Genomic DNA, 16,752 nt, shown 5'->3' on the forward strand with positions numbered 1-16,752 from the left:
TGAAAAGGACAAAATGAGGAGCATGCAACCATGAAAGGTGTATGGGGAAAAGTTATTTGTCACAGTAAAATGATTACCTCGGTGCTTGTTGTCCACTCTCCTACCCCAGGTGGGTATCTGGTCCTTTCCTAGGGAACTTTGAGTCCTGCAGGAGATTTGTGCAAGCCTGACAAATTTTGCTGCTCTGACAACTCAAGGTGTGATGCCTTGCAGGGCCTAGAAGTTATAGTACACTATATATATATATGACCTTCCAGGTGGTGCTAGTGGTTAAGAACCTGCCTGCCAATGCAGGAGACATAAGAGACTTGGGTTTGATCCCTGGGTCAGGAAGATCCCCTGGAGGAGGTCATGGTAACCCACTCCAGTATTCTTGCCTGGAGAATACCATGGACAGAGGAGCCTGGTGGGCTATAGTCCATGGGGTCTCAGAGAGTCGAACACGACTGAAGTGATTTAGCACACACGCACGCACGTGGCTAACATGTAAAAAATCCCTGGTGGCTCAGATGGTGAAGAATCCTCCTGCAACTCAGGAGCCTGAGTTCAATCCCTGAGTCAGGAAGATCCCCTGGAGAAAAGTTGTAGTACATTATAAGATGATTAAATCCACACTGGGCTTCCCTAGTGGCTCAGTTGGTAAAGAATCTGCCTGCAATGTGGGAGACCTGGGTTTGATCCCTTGTTTGGGAGGATCCATTAGAGAAGGGAAATGCTACCCACTCCAGTATTCTAGCCTGGAGAATCCCATGGACTGTACAGTCCAAGGGATTGCAAAGAGTCGAACATTACTGAGCAACTTTCACTTAACTTTACTTCAAAGCCACACCACTGCCTCCCTCCTCTCCTACCCCCTCCTGCCCTCAATCTCCCCAGCAACAGCAAGAGTGAAACCTATCAAGGATGCCACGTTCTTGGCAAGAGTGCTCAGAAGGGCTTTGCATTCATGTTGCAGCTCTGCCGTGTTCCACCGAACACTAGTGGTGGGACTTTGAGCAAAATAGTCCTTGTTCATTTCAAAAACTCTCGACCTCACCTCTTATTTTGGTCATTGATGAGATGACCAGTTCCATGCCAGTCTATACGGTGTAGCCTGATAGCAACTAAGCCATATGTCTCTTGACTTCTGTCCTGAAGCTTTTCTGACATGCCTTGCAGTATGGCTACAGGACTCATCTCAGCTCTCAGCTTTTGTACTTGGAAGTACAAAACTTCATGTGCTATGGGGCAAACACTGACCAATGGAATGGGGGTTGGAGGTAGCTGATGTACAAATTTGCCTTCTGTCTTCTCAAATGGAAAATTCTCAGACAATCCCGTGGGATCAAACAGCCAGTCTTTCATAATGCTCGTCCATAACACACATTCCTGTGTTGGTTTCATTTCCTTCCCTTTTCACTCCCTTCGTCCCTCACTCCTGCCCCTGGGGTCATTTTCTCAATTAAGCTACTCACCCAAAAGCTTTCGTTTCAGGCTTTGCTTTAGGGAAAGCATAGATGATTTAATCTCTTTGTTCCTCAGTTCATCATCTGTAAAACAGGTAATTTGTTGTTGTTCAGTCGATCAGTCGTGTCTGACTCTTTGCAACCCCATGGACTGCAGCACACCAAGCTTCCCTGTCCTTCACTGTCTCCGGGAGTTTACTCAAACTCATGTCCATTGAGTCGATGGTGCCATCCAACCATCTCATTTTCTGTTGCCCCTTTCTCCTGCCTTCAATCTTTCCCAGCAAATAGGGAATATTTGTGTCAATTTCACAAGGTTTGTATAAATATAAATTAATAATCCATGCTGCTGCTGCTAAGTCACATCAGTCGTGTCCAACTCTGGGCGACCCCATAAATGGCAGCCCACCAGGCTCCCCCGTCCCTGAGATTCTCCAGGCAAGAACACTGGAGTCGGTTGCCATTTCCTTCTCCAATATAATATTTCCTTCTCCAGTAATCCATGAGAAGCAGATAAGGGACTGCTTTCTACACAAGTGTACTGTAAGTTCCAGCTATCACAGTTGTTGAATAGAAGGGAGTGTCTGTGTATATATAGAGAACCCAACTTGTCCCTAGCTCTGAGAAGAATTGATCACATCTTTACTTTCTTCCATAAACTTTCAACTAGATGCTTATATGTTAGTCTACTAAAAGGAAACAAAAGAGAGAAGGATCTAGAGGTGCTCTGTGTAGAAAACTGGCACTGATGAAGTCAAAGATAAAAATGTTGGGGAATTTTCCCTCAAAAGTTAATAACCTGAGGATTATCAATATCCAACAGAATTTATTTAAAGTCGCACATGCGTGTGACTCTGAGATGTCTTCTGTGGGAGGGAAATTCTCAAGTGGGATATATGGTTAGTATTTGTGTGTGTGTGTGCGTGTGTGCATGCGCGCACGCTTAATCACTCAGCCGTGTCCGACTCCTTGCAACCCCATAGGCTATAGCCCACCAGGCTCCCCTGTCCATGGCATTTCCCAGGCAAGAATACTGAAGTGGGTTGCCATTTCCTACTCCAAGGGATCTTCCCGACCCAGGGATTGAACCTTCATCTCCTGCATTGGCAGGTGGGTTCTTTACCACTTGAGCCACCAGTATTTACAGTTGTTTTAATGTATAGGTTTGCAAGTCAGCCCTGTGTGAGTGAATGTGTCCACTCCCTACTATGCCTGCTGTTTGAATAGCTGTCAAAGGTGGTCAGCAGTATTCTGAACTATAGAACCATGGAGAACTGTTCCCAAAGACTTCCCCATGAGGGAACAAAATTCTGAATATCAGAGTCAGCCTTAGCTTTTCTTTCTTTTTTTTAAAATTTGAAGACGACTGTTTCATTTATTTATTTGGCTCTTGGGGTCGTACTTGCAGCACATGGGATCTTTGTTGCATCAAATGGGATCTTTTGTTGTGGAGAACAGACTCTCTAGTTGCGGCTCACAGGCTTAGTTGCTCAATGGCATGTGGGATCTTAGTTCCCCAACTAAGGATTGAACCCAAGTCCCCTGCATTGCAAGGTGGATTCTTAACCACTGGACCATTAGGAAAATACTTGCACTGACTTTTCACTCCCTTTCATAGGCCACACCAGATGAAATCTCCATATTCCATAGACTGTCTTCCCTGGAATGTCTTCCATAGCCAACCTCCTCTTTCCATTCGCCTTTACTTCCCCTTACACTTCAGAATTTCTTCAAACCATTTCCTTGGAACATCTTTCCTCTGTTCTCTATCCATCTAGTTCAGAACCATTCTTAAATCTGTGGCTGTTTTTCTCTCCAGGAAGCTACCTTATATCCCTGTCTTGCTACTTCTCCTGTCTCTGGCATGTCGACTAATGGTATCACTCACTAGGAGAAAATCTCTTTGGAAGCTGCTCTCTGGCCTGAAATACACTATTTTTTCTCTCCTGAGGCTGGCTCTAGCCCAGTGTTGTCCACTCAGCCACACGCAGCTGCCTCAATCCATACTGACAATCCCCTTCTCCCAGCCCCAACCCTAGGCTAAGTCCATAGTTATGGACCACTCATACATGCTTAAATATTTAGTAATACATTTTTATGTATATGAACTATTCTTTTTCTCAGTTTGCTTGGTAAGAGAACTTCAAAGTTGTGACAGGGGGAGGAGGAGCAGCCCAGGCAGAAGCCAGTGATTTCCCTGCATTGAGGAGATAGAGCTCAAAGCATTGAAGACCAAAGAGTTTAAATTTGTAGGACAGAGTATCAGGGAGGAGAGAACTTCACAGAGACACTACTCTGAAAATTTTTAGAGTGTGCCCTTTGAGTACTGATCAGCACATGTATGCAAGGAAAGTATGCAAATTCAGGTAAAGAATAACCCATAAAGATTAGCAGTAACAGTGACTGGCATTCACACAAGCTAAGAAGAGTGCCTTTTTCCACCAACCATACTGAAAAGTTTCATGACATACAGGTCACTGGGCCGAGTACAAAGAAGCATGTTGCCTCAAAGGGGAATAGCTAACTCCAAACAGTGCTGCTATGGTCTTACCTGACAAATCAGGAAAGCAAGACCCAAAGGTATTAGATTGCTTCCATGTAACTTAATTGCATCCAAGAACAAATCTCAGGAGTATTTGTAGGCAGACTTCCCCTGGTGGTTTAGGGATTAAGAATCCACCTGCCAATGCAAGAGACACAGGTTTGATCCCTGGTCCAGGAAGATTCCATATATCATGGAGCAACTAACCCATGGGCCACAATGACTGAGTCTAAAGCCTATGCTCTGCAACAAGAGAAGCCACTGCAATGAGAAGCCTATGCACGTCAACAAAGTGCAGCCAAAAATAAATAAAAATTAAAAAAGAATATTCTTTGGTATCAAAAATATCCATCTGGGGAAAGGGGTTGGGGAGGAGAGTTGAATAAGCAGAGCACAGAGGATTTGCAGGGCAATGAAAATACTCTGTATGATATTACAGTGATTGATATAATGCTATTTTACTTTTCTTCAAACCCATAGAATGTACAATATCAAGAGTGAACTCTAAGGTAAACTATGAACTTTGGGTTACTATGATGTATCAATGGAGGTTCATTCTTGGTAAATTTGCCACTTTGGTGAGTGATGTTGAAAATGGGAGAAGCTATGCATGTATGGGGTCAGGGGAGTATGTGAAAAGTCTCTGTATCTCTCAGTTTTGTTGTAAATCTAAAACTTCCCTTAAAAAATTGTCTTAAAAAAAAAACCCATCTCCCAACAAGCTGAAATTTACAATGCCTGGCGCTCAGCCAAAGATTACCAGACATGCAAAGAACCAGGAAAACATATTCCATAAGGTGGAGAAAAAAACCAATCAGTCAAAAATGAACCAGAACTGACAGAGCTGTTAGAAAAAGGCAGTCAACTAAATTAAAACAGCTATTCTAACTGTATTCCATATGTTCAAAAAGTTAAGTAGAGACATGAAGATGGAAAATCTTCCAAATTGACTTTATAGAGATGAAAGCTACAATGTTTAGGATAAAAAACACATTGGATATGATTAATTGCAGATTAGACAGTACTTTAAAAAGGATTAGTGAAAATCCAGTACTAGAAACCATCCAATGAAATACACAGGAAAAAGTGAATTTAAAAAAGCAAAAGGGAAGTGCACCAATAACTTCAAGTCTAATACACATGCAGTTAGAAACCCCAGATGAGGTAGAAAAGGAACTAAATAAGGAGTTCAAAAATATTACAAGAAATAATGGCCAAAAGTTTTTCAAATTGTATAACCATAAACTGACAGGTCCAACATTCTTAATGAACCTCCAAAACAAAACTATGAATAAAACTATATCAAAACACATTATAATCAAATTGTTCAAAGACAATAATAAAGAGAAAAATCTTAGAAGCAGCCAGAGGAAAAAACTACCTTACAGAGGGGCACATATAAGGAAAACATTCATGGTCTTGTTGAAAAAAATGTGAGATGACAGTGGAAAAATATCATTAAAGAAATGTAAAAACCAACAACAATCCTGTCAGCCCAGAATTTTTTAAATTAATTTTTGTTGGTGTAGAGTTGCTTTATAATGTTGTGTTAGTTTCTGTTGTACAGTAAAGTGAATCAGCTATACATATACATATATACACTCTTTTTTGGATTTCCTTCACATTTAGGTCACCACAGACCATTGAGGAGAGTTCTGTATGCTATACACTGGGTTCTCATTAGTTACATATTAGTGTATATACGTTCATCCCAATCTCCCAGTTCATCCTACCTCGCTTTTCCCCCATTGGAGTCCATATGTTTGTTCTCTATATCCATGTCTCTATTTCTGCTTTGCAAATACATCCCATTTATATCATTTTTCTAGATTCCACATATAAGCCATACTATATGACATTTGTTTTTCTCTTTCTGATTTACTTCAAATCTTATGACAGTCTCTAGGTTCATCCACATCTCTGCAAATGGCACAATTATGTTCCTTTTCATGGATGAGTAATAGCCCACTGAACCTAGAATTTTTTACTCAGTAAAAATATATTTCAAAAATTAGGGACACAGAGACAGAAAGTAGGTTAATGGCTGTCAGGGTCTGAGGAGGAAGGGAAAATGAGGAGTGACTACTAATGGATATGGACTTGTGGGAGCTGATGAAATTTTCTGGAGTTAGATAAGGGGAACAGTTGCACAGTTTTGTGAATATACTAAAAGCCACTGAATTATACACTTTAAATAGTGAATTTTATGGTATTGAAATTACATCTCAATTTTAAAAAAAAACTAAAAAAAAAGAAAAATCATACACTTTTTTTTAGACATATAAGAGATGAAAGAATTTATCATGAGCCAAAATACATTTCGAAAAATGTTAAAGAAAATCTTATGAGCAGAAGGAAAATGATACCAGATGGAGATACAGATCTACACAAAGGAATATAGAGCACTGTAAATGGTAACTATGTGATAAGTATGTGACTTTTTCTTATCTAAATCTCTTTAAAAGATGACTGCTTTTTAAACTGAAAATGATGATGAAATAATAATAAAAATCATTATGGAGTTCATAACATTTCTAAGTAAAATAAATATAAAACAATAATAGCATAAAGAGAGGCAGGTGACATCACAACCTATAAAAACTCTCTAGCACCTTCACATATTGCTGATGAGAATGTAAGATGGAGTGTCCACTTCCGAAAAACCATTTGGCTTTTTTTTTTAAGTTAAACATATACCAGCCCTACTGCCAGTCATTCCACTCTTAGCTATTTTCCCAAGAGAAAAGAAAGTATATCTGTATGTTTAGTCGCTCAGTTGTGTCTGACTCTTTGTGACCCCATGGACTGTAGCTGGCCAGGTTCTTCTGTCCATGGAGATTCTCCAGGCAAAGATACTTTAGTGGGTTGCCATGCCCTCCTCCAGGGGATTTTCCTAACCCAGGGATTGAACTCAGGTCTCCAACGTTGTAGGAGGATTCTTTACCATCTGAGCCACTAGGGAAGCCAAAAGAAAGTATATATCCATGCAAAGACCTGTACATTAATGTGTATAGCAGCTTTATTTGTGATAGTCACATGTTCACTCATCTAAGACTCATAACCTTACAGTATCCTATGAGGTAGTTTCTCTCATTAACCCCATTTTCCAAAGTGTTGTTAGGAATGGGGGAGGGAAATGTTGGGCTGACCACTTAAAATTGTCTACCACATGGGCTTATAATAGCACTTGACTCCAATTGTATATACACACACACATATATATAACTGTATTTCATATACTTTATATATTATCTCATTTTATATTTAAATTTATATTATAATTATACTATTTAATATATCTTATTTTATATATTATAATAATTGCACCTGCCTCAAAGTGAGTTGTTGCTGCTGCTAAGTCACTTCAGTAGTGTCCAGCTTTTTGCAAACCCATGGACTACATAGAGCCTGACAGGCTCCTCTGTCCATGGGATTCTCCAGGCAAGATTGCTGGAGTGGGTTGCCATGCCCTCCCTCCAGGAGATCTTCCTATTCCAGGATCAAGCCCATAGCTCTTAGGTCTCTGGCATTGGCAGGCAAGTTCTTTACCACTAGCACCACCTGGGAAGCCCCAAAGTGGGCTTGGGAAGTTCAAATTTAATGATACATATAATGTACATATGTGGTGACTAACATGTTGTATGTACTCAATAATGTGATTGATGACAATGATGATTTTACAGTAGGGCAATGATAGTCCCAAAATCACGTAGACAGAGGGTATAACTGAGAGAATTTTGGATGCACAGGATGTTTCGTCATATACCTTTGTTGTTCAGTCACTCAGTCGTGTCTGACTCTTTGCAACCCCATGGACTGCAGCATGCCAGTCTTCCTTGTCCTCCACCATCTCCTGGAATTTGCTCAAACTCATGTCTGTTGAGTCAGTGATGCTATTCAACCATTTCATCCTCTGTCATCCCCTTCTCCTCTTGCCTTCAATCTTTCCCGGCATCAGGGTCTTTTCTAATGAGCCAACTCTTCGCATCAGATGGCCCACGTATTGGAGCTTCAGTTTCAGCATATATTCAGGGTTGACTTCCTTTAGGATTGACAGACTTGATCTCCTTGCTATCCAAGTGATTCTCAAGAGTCTTTTCCAACACCACAGTTCAAAATCATCAGTTCTTCGGTGCTCAACCTTCTTTATGGTCTTTATTTAACTTAGAGAAGTTAACTACAGGGCACTCTTTTTTTTTTTTTTGCTAAGAAAACAGCCCTAAATTTTAATAAAATATTACTGAATTCTGGAAACAGTGAGTGAGGTTTGCAGACTTCATTCCTTTAGCAAATAGACAAATTGGTTGAAACTAGGGCCAAATTATTTGCCTCAGAGCCTCCAGTTGTGAAGCCTGTAATACCTGATAGTACTATAGTTGTCTGAGCAGAGATATCAGGGTATAAAATTAGAAAACCTGTTTTTTAAAGACAAATCTCCTTTCCCAGAAGGGCAAATTCACCCAGTGGAATACCGACTTTAGCTGGCCTGGGGGAAGCAGGTGACAGCTTATTAGACTGGGCAAGGACATTAAGTTTTCACATAATTCTTTTTTTATTTTTATTTTTGGCTGCACTGCGCAGCGTGTGGGATCTTCCCCCATGCTCAGTCACTAAATCGTCTTCAACTCTGCGGTCCCATGGACTGGAGTCCACCAGGCACCTCTGTCCTGGGATTTTCCAGGCAAGAATACTGGAGTGGGTTGCCATTTCCTCCTCTAGGGGATCGTCTCCACCCAGGGACTGAACCCCTGTCTCCACAGGCTCCTGCATTGGCAAGCAGATTCTTTACCACTGAACCACTAGGAAGCCCTTCCTGAGTTCCCCCACCAGGGGTCAAACCCTCAGTAACCTGCAGTGAAAGTGCGGTCTTAAGCAGTGGACTGCCAGGGAAGTCCCAGTTCTTCACATAATTCTTACAGCAATCAAAACACTGTTTATTGTTGACATCTGATTGCATGAGTAATTCGTGAGGTTCAGAGAAAAATAGGAAAACATGATCAAGCAAGAAGAGACTATCATAATTCCCTCTACTGAGGCCTTAGCGGAAATCCTTCAGAACCTTTTCTATGTATTTTCAAAGAAACAAAAAATGGGCTAATAGCACAACACACACTTTTTAATAAATTGCTTTCTTCACTTGCCAATATATTCTGAAATTTTTTCATTTCAAATTGATGCATTTCTGTAACATCATTAAACTTTGGTATGGATATAAGATATAGTTTCCTTAGGATAACTTCTTTTTTTTTGTTTTGTTTTGTTTTTAATTTCTTTCTTTTTTTTTTAAATTTTATTAGTTGGAGGCTAATTACTTCACAACATTTCAGTGGGTTTTGTCATACATTGACATGAATCAGCCATGGAGTTACATGTATTCCCCATCCCGATCCCCCCTCCCACCTCCCTCTCCACCCTATTCCTCTGGGTCTTCCCAGTGCACCAGGCCCGAGCACTTGTCTCATGCATTCCACCTGGGCTGGTGATCTGTTTCACCATAGATAGTATACATGCTGTTCTTTTGAAACATCCCACCTTAGGATAACTTCTATAGAAGAGGAATTTCTTTGTCAAAGGACATGAACATTTAAAAGATGCTTTCATGTGTTTACCAGTTGGCTCTTCCGAGTAGTTGTACTAATTTATTTTTTACATAAATTTTTATTGGAGCGTAATTGATTTATAATGTTATCTTGGTTTCAGGTGTATAGCAAAGTGGATCAGTCATACATATAAATATATCCACTCTTTTTTAGATTCTTTTCCCATATGGGTCATTACAGAGTACTGAGCAGAATTCCCTGTGCTACACAAGTAGTTTTTATTAGTTATCTGTTTTATATATATGTGTGTATATGCAAATCCCAATCTCCCAACTTATCCCCCCTTTCCCCAGTTGTACCAATTTACTACGTCCACTAGGATGAGACAGTTGGATGGCATCACCAACTCAATGGACATGAGTTTGGTGCAGTCCATGGGGTCACAAAGAGTTGAATACCACTGAGCGACTGAACTGAACTGAATATTGTTGATGGTAAGTGTTGGAATAAAAGAATACAGGTCACTAAAGGCTATGCTTCTCAGTAAGGAAAGAATCCTATAGCAATCTAAAGAGGGGAAGGAAAATCTACTTAAATTTAAATCTATCAGATTATCCATGTGAAATGCCATTTTAAAGTAAAAACCAAGACACAATTTTTGACATACTAAACAGCTAATTACAGTACAGTTATAAAGTTCTTATTTTATGTCCCAGGAACATAATCTTAAATTGCAACTAGTAAGATTTGGGAAACCTTCAGGGAGAGGTGTTTGCAATGAGTGTTGAAGATTGCTTGACAGAGTGATAGAGATGGTATAGAAAAATAGCCCAAGCTAAGGACAGTAGCATAAATAAAATACTGGAGAGATCTGTGAATGCAGTGTGCTACCTTTTGTTTAAGAAAAAGAAACAGAGTACATATTATTTACTTGTATAAAAGCTTAAAGGTTCTGTATACTCATAACGGCTTCCCAGGTGGCCCAGTGATAAAGAATCTGCCTACCTGTGCAGGAAAGGCCAGTTCAGTCCTTGGGTCAGGAAGATCCCTTGGAGGAGAAATTGGCAACCCACTCCAGTATTCTTGCTGGAAAAATCCCATGGACAGAGGATCCTGGAGGGTGATAGTCCATGGGTTGCAAAGAGTCGGACACAATTTGAGTGCCTGAGCACACACCTACGCATGCATACTCCTAAGAACCTAATATCAGGGGTTGGCTATTGGGAGTCAGGAATGTGATCTGGGTGGATGGGGGACAGGGCTGGAGGGAGGACTTGTCAGTAGAACTAGAGTTTAGTTCTATTTGAATGACAGAATTTAGTGAACAGTAGGTCTAGGGTGGTGTTAGATCAAGCAAAATCTTGAATGTTTTGTTATAGGATTTGTACTTCATTTTCTGGGTGATGGAAAGCCACTATAGAACTTTAAACATAAAACTGACCTAGGCTTCCCTGGTGGCTCAGTGATAAGAAATCCGCCTGCTAATGCAGTAGACATGGGTTCAATCCCTGGTCCTGGAACCCTGTCATAGGGCAACAAAGCCCGTGAGCCACAACTACTGAGCCTGTGCTCTAGAGCCCAGGAGCCACAACTACAGAGCCCACACCCCTCAACTACTGAAGCCCACGCATTCTAGAGCCCGTGCTCTGCAAGAACAGAAGCAACCACACGAGAAGCTCAGGCACCACAACAAGAAGCTCAGACACCACAACTAGAGAGTAATTCACACAACAAAGACCCGCACAGCCAAAAATAAATATTTTTTAAAAAAAGACTGACCTATGTCATGGAAAGGGTAAGTATTTGCTCTGTATCACCTGAAATGCAAGCAATGTTACACACTTTTATGTTTCAAAATCAAATCAAATTTGCTTCATTTGTCAGAGTTTGCAAAAAAAAAAAAAAAAAAAGCACCAAACCAGTTTTGTTGCAGACAAAGATGTGTTGGGAGGGTTTCACCCCACCCTCCCAATTCCATTAGGATCATGTTAGAGGTCTGGGAGCTTACAGATAACCTAAAAAGAAATCAGCTTCCCTAGTAGCTCAGCTGGTAAAGAATCTGCCTGCAGTGCAGGAGACACGGGTTCAATCCCTGGGCTGGGAAGATCCCCTGGAGAAAGAAATGGCAGCCCGCTCCAGTATTCTTGCCTGGAAAATCCCATGGACAGAGGAGCCTGGTGGGCTGCAATCCATGGGGTTACAAGAGTTGGACATGACTTAGCGACTTAACCACCACCACCAAAGAGAAATCACTCAACCTGTGGCCAGACTTTTCTGTTTATTCCTATCCTGGAGCAGGACCAGTTACATAATTTTCAGGGCTCAGTGCCAAATGAAAACGCAGAGTCCTTTGTTCAAAAATTGTTAAGAATTTCAAGATGGTGACAGCAGAGCATTAGACCCCAGTGTGGGGCCCTTCTGCGTGTGAGTGCACAGATCTGTCTCAGACCCATGAAGCTGGCTCTGTCTGAGTGCAGGCAACCTCACATGGACTACACTACTTTGCAAAACTAAGTTCCAGGAGTCTCTACTAGGGTAAGATGTGAGGCCAACAGGATTACAGTGGTGCCCAAGGGGTCTAGATCTTAGAACGCTTCCCAAACCTTAGTGTGCATGCAAATCACAAGGTATTGCTAGGATGCAGATTCTAACTCTGGAGTAGGTCTGGAGAAGCACTTGAAATTCTGCATTTTTGCAGACTCCCACCTGCTGCTGTTTCTGCAGGTCTGTAGACGACATTTTGATCCACAAAGCATTACCCCATAACCCTGTGCTGTGCGCTTGGTTGCTCAGTCATGTCTGACTCGGCCCTGTGGATGGTAGCCCACTAGGCTCCTCTGTCAATGGGATTTTTCAAGCAAGAATACTGGAGTGAGTTGCTACTTGCTTCTTCAGGAGATCTTCCTGACCCAGAGGTTGAACCTATGTCTCCTGTGTCTACTGCACTGCAGGTGGACTCTTTACCCGCTGAGCCATAGAGGAGACTCCATAACCTTAGATGCATGCAACCAACCCTCAGACTCGCCTCCTGACTCTCCAAGAATTCATACCTGGTGTCCAATCTTTTATTTCACAAAGCTTCGGCTGCTAAGGGCAGGGAAGGAGGTAAATATCCCCATTCAGTCTATAATCTAGAAGTCAAGTAGTACTTGAATTTCCTCATCAGGGTAACTGGACTGGTCTATTTTATAAAAATAAAGGAGATGTCAGCATGAGGTGTGGGAGAAAAAAACATGAAGAAATGAGAGGCAGTTATAATTGCACAAGAGTTTGATAGGGCCCTGAGGAATAGAATGGAAGCAGTCAGGAGAGGCTTTTCAAAGGTCAACCTAGCTGGCTGAGGAAGCCAGCTAGGAGGAGAGGGAGAGGGAGAAAATGGAGGTAAGTCCAGAGTTTTGAGCCTGGATATGCCTACAATGATAAGGATGCCATTAACCCAGGAGGGCAGAAAGGGCAGCAGCTCTGAGAAGACACAAGTTCAGTTTGGTTAATACTAAGTTTTAGGGGCTGTACATCCTTATATCTGGGCTTTCCAAGTGGCTCAGCAGTAAAGAATCCACCTACCAACGCAGGAGATGTGGGTTCGATCCCTGGGTCAGGAAGATCTCCTGGAGGAGGAAATGGCAAACCACTCCAGTATTCTTGCCTGGGAAATCCCATGGACAGAGAGGAGCCTGGAGGGCTACAGTCCACAGGGTCGCAAAAGAGTTGGACACAACTTAGCAACTAAACAACAATATCCTTATACTAGGAGAAATCCTAGGCATCTAAGTAAGTAAAAATCAGAGCAAAATGGTGAAAGAAATACATTAATGGGTATCAAATGAGTATGGATGTAAAACGCAAAGTTTTTCGAAATAAGAATGTGAGGACACATGTTCACTGAGTGGAAGCAATCCAAAATAATGGGTGGAGGACCTGTTTTGCTAGTGTAGGGCAGTGCTACTAAGAAGTTCTAGGTGAAATCGAAACCTTTGCTCTTGAACAGTTGTGCAGCATAAACTGTCATAAACTGTGGTATTATCTTGATAAAAATAGACTAGTCCAAGTACCCTGATGAGGAAATCTTTCAAAAAATCTTTGAAGCTTCCTGGAAAGCCTATTCAGTCCCTGCCATATCTGCTGTCATTAAATATATTAATAGAATCTAGAATGCTGGAGTTACTTGTCTGCTGTCTTTTATGAGCACTGCTTGTGCACAAAATGGTCTTCTGTGTTCTCATTTAATGTGGTCAAACGAATACATTTTGGTATGTAAATTTCTTAGTTGTTTATTTTAATGGCTAACAAATTTACAGGAAAAAAATCATATATATAAAACAGCTTGCTACAGCTTTTTGGAGGTTTCTTCTATCCATATCAATGTACAAACACATGATTAATATGTTTCTTGTGGGACTGGCTGTGAATCATTGGTGTGGAAGTTGTTTAATGACCACAAACTCCATCCTCCCTGTTTATAACACTCTTTGCAGTGCGACCTAGATGTTCTTCCATAAAGATACGGAATCTATTTCCTCCTGTCTTGAATCTCTTCCAGCCTTGTGACTAACTTTGAGCAACAAGAGAATGCAGTTTCTTCTTTCTTTTTTAATGAAATGAGGCAAGGTTATTATTATTATTTAAAATTTTGGCTTGCAGGTTCTTCATTGTGGCCTGAGGGCTTAGTTGCCCCAGGGCACATGGGATCTTAGTTCCGAGACCAGGGATCAAATACACAGCTCCTGCATTGGAAGGAAGATTCTTTTTTGGGGGGAAGGCAGATTCTTAGCCACTGGACCACCAGAGAAGTCCTAAGAGATTTGTGGTTTCTGCTCTTGCCATGTTGCTACCATCCTATAGAGAAGCTTGACCAAGCCTTCTTGCAGCCTACCCTCTACCCAACTCCGAAATCCAGCCATGTGGATGAAACTGAGACTGTCAGGCCCCAGCTGAGCTGCCAGATGACTGCAGTCACAAGTGTGATCCCAGGCCAGGCCAGCTAAAATCCCATGCAGCTTAACCCAGCCCAAGTGTGTGAGCAAATAAAAATGGTTGCTTTAAACCACTAAATTTTAGGGATTTCCCTGATGGTCTGGTGGTTAGGACTCTCTGTAGCCTGTGTTGAGGTCATGGGTTCAATCCTTGGCTGGGGAACTTAAAATTCTGCAAGTCACAGGTTGTGCCCAAAAACCCACTAAATTCTAGGTAATTTAAATGGAATATAGATATAACTTGGTACATTATATTTACATTTTAATTTTGGAATTATCATTATTGGGGGTATAATTTTGTATGTATTTGAACAAGTTGTAAGATATTTTATATGCTTATACACAATTCTATGGTATTCCTTTACCACTGTTTACTTAACCTTTTCCCAATAATTAGACATTTGGTGTGTATACAGCTTTCCATTTTTATGGATAATACTGTTCCAAGAATCTTTTTGCAACTGGTCTCTAATTTTTTTTGCTTGTTATTTTCTTAGGTTTTTTTTTTTTTTAAACTAAAGTGGAATTAGTGGGTAAAATGATGTAAAGTATTAATTCTCACTACATATTGACCGACTGTTATATATTTTTTATTTTTATTTTTTTGACTGACTGCTTTTTAAAAGATGGTTATCAATTTACTGTGCAGCCAGCAATATATTCATCTCCCCATACACAGTTAGCAAAGTTTCTAAAAATTTAGCAATTTTGATTGCTTAAAAATTTTTTTGGCCTCACCTCTCATTTTGTGGCATCTTAGTTCCCAGGGACTGAACCCTGGGCCATGGCAGTGAAAGCCCTGAGTCCTAACTACTGAACAACCAGGGAATTCTCAGCAATTTAAAAATTAAGATGTAACATATATGCAACTAAGCATGCAAACCTTGATTAATATTTACAGATATAGAGAGATAGAGTTCATGTAATCACCCCTGTAGGGTAAGGGAGTTAGAAAAGGCGAGGTTCAGAAAAAGAATGAGGCCGGCACTTTACAGGAACAGATCACATTTAATAGGCGAGAAGGGGCAGCAGTCAGATTAGTGAGCTGCTGCACTGACCCAAGTAAAGAGTAAGTATACATAGGCATGTATATAGAAAGCTACTGTCTTAAGGGGGCCTGTTCTTTTCCAAGGTTGTTAGGAGTAGTTAACTCTTAAATGACTGGGGCAAGGAATTTTGGAGATCAGCCAGAGGCTGGACCGGCTGGAAGGCTGGGCGTAATCAACCTAAAGTTTTTTTTTTCCCCCGGGTGAGAGAGTTCTTTGTTTTGCATAGAATGGTGGGGAGGACCATGAGGGGAGTTTTAACTCCAGGCTGTTTTGAGCCCTGTAACTTTCCTTCAACCCCCAGATGAATATTTGGAACATTTCCAGCTCCCCATGTATCTCTTGTGCTCCTTTCCAGTCAAACCACCCCCAGAAGTAATCACTACTTTGATTTTCATCACCATAGATTTATCTAATCTTGAACTTCATATAAATAGAATCATGCGGATTGTACTCTCCTATGTCTGCCTTCTTTGGCTCACTATTATATCTGTGAAATTCATTCTTGTTCTTGTTGTGTATGGCAGTGGTTCATTCTTGTCCATTGGTAATATTATCCTTTGAGTATGCTGCAATTTCCTTATCTATTCTTCATTTGACAGCCAGTTCAGTAACTTCAGTTTGGTGCTATTAAACAAAGTGTTTTAAACTTTTTCACTTGTTTTAATATTTCAATAGTCATGCGTTGATACCTTAGAAGTGTTTCAATACTAATTTCTTCATTTACTGTTGGAGTACAACTGATGAGGGACTAGAGAATGCGTCTGAGTGAGTGAGCAGGGCCAGGTTATGAAGGACCTTGTGAGAGGTGCTAAGGAACATGAACTGTGTGGCATGGACAGAGGGAAGTCACTGAGGGATTTGAAGCAAGAGAAGAAACTTATCAACCTTGAATGTTAGAAAAGTGTCCTTGCCAGTAGGGAGGAGAATGGATGGTGTGAGGAAAAGTCTGAAGGCAGATTTCTAGGCAGAAGACATGGCAATAGCATAGGTAAGAAATGAGCTGGGCCTGAACTAACAAAGCAGCAACAGAACTTATTAGGTGTTGATCTTTGGGGCATGAGGAAGTGAGACGAGCTAACTGCTGGGTAACTAAAATGGCGGTAGATGCATTGACAAGGCAAGGAAGGCAGATGGGGAGGAGGATACAGCACCACAGGAAAGATAATGAGTTAATTTGCATTTGTTGAATTTAAGATACCCGTG

The 16,752-nt window shown here is 41.0% G+C and overlaps 1 long non-coding RNA gene across 1 annotated transcript; it reads left to right on the forward strand.

The window, feature by feature from the left end:
• The first annotated feature begins 547 nt into the window (after positions 1-547).
• LOC122702949 lies at positions 548-15,842 on the forward strand. The gene is made up of 3 exons (XR_006343375.1): positions 548-557; positions 1,060-1,066; positions 15,733-15,842. It is a non-coding gene; the product is annotated as an uncharacterized LOC122702949 (long non-coding RNA).
• Positions 15,843-16,752: the final 910 nt, after the last annotated feature.

Source organism: Cervus elaphus, chromosome 11, assembly GCF_910594005.1.
Source record: "Cervus elaphus chromosome 11, mCerEla1.1, whole genome shotgun sequence".
In the NCBI taxonomy this organism is placed as follows: domain Eukaryota; kingdom Metazoa; phylum Chordata; class Mammalia; order Artiodactyla; family Cervidae; genus Cervus; species Cervus elaphus.